This window comes from Bison bison, unplaced genomic scaffold, assembly GCF_000754665.1.
Source record: "Bison bison bison isolate TAMUID 2011002044 unplaced genomic scaffold, Bison_UMD1.0 scf7180017864401, whole genome shotgun sequence".
In the NCBI taxonomy this organism is placed as follows: domain Eukaryota; kingdom Metazoa; phylum Chordata; class Mammalia; order Artiodactyla; family Bovidae; genus Bison; species Bison bison.
In genome coordinates this window covers 11,391-11,768 of record NW_011494971.1, presented here as the reverse complement: position 1 = coordinate 11,768, position 378 = coordinate 11,391, and positions in this window count along the sequence as shown.

Below are 378 nucleotides of genomic sequence, written 5' to 3'. Positions count from 1 at the left end.
CTACACTGCCTCATCCACCCAGGTCCACCCGGATCCTGGTCTGCTCTGCCTCATCCACCCAGGTCCACCTGGATCCTGGTCTGCTCTGCCTCATCCACCCCAGCTCCACGCGGATCCTGGTCTGCTCTGTCTCATCCACCCAGGTCCACCTGGATCCTGGTCTGCTCTGCCTCATCCACCCAGGTCCACCCGGATCCTGGTCTGCTCTACCTGGTCCACCCCAGGTCCACCCGGATCCTGGTCTGCGCTGCTCGCAGTCGGGTGGGGAGGAGGTGTCTGGGGAGCCCTGTCTCCAGCCCCACGTGGAGCAGATGTGGGAAGAGGGAGGTTGTTCTATACAGTTGGGGCTGAATTGAACAACCTCCCTCTTCCCACATC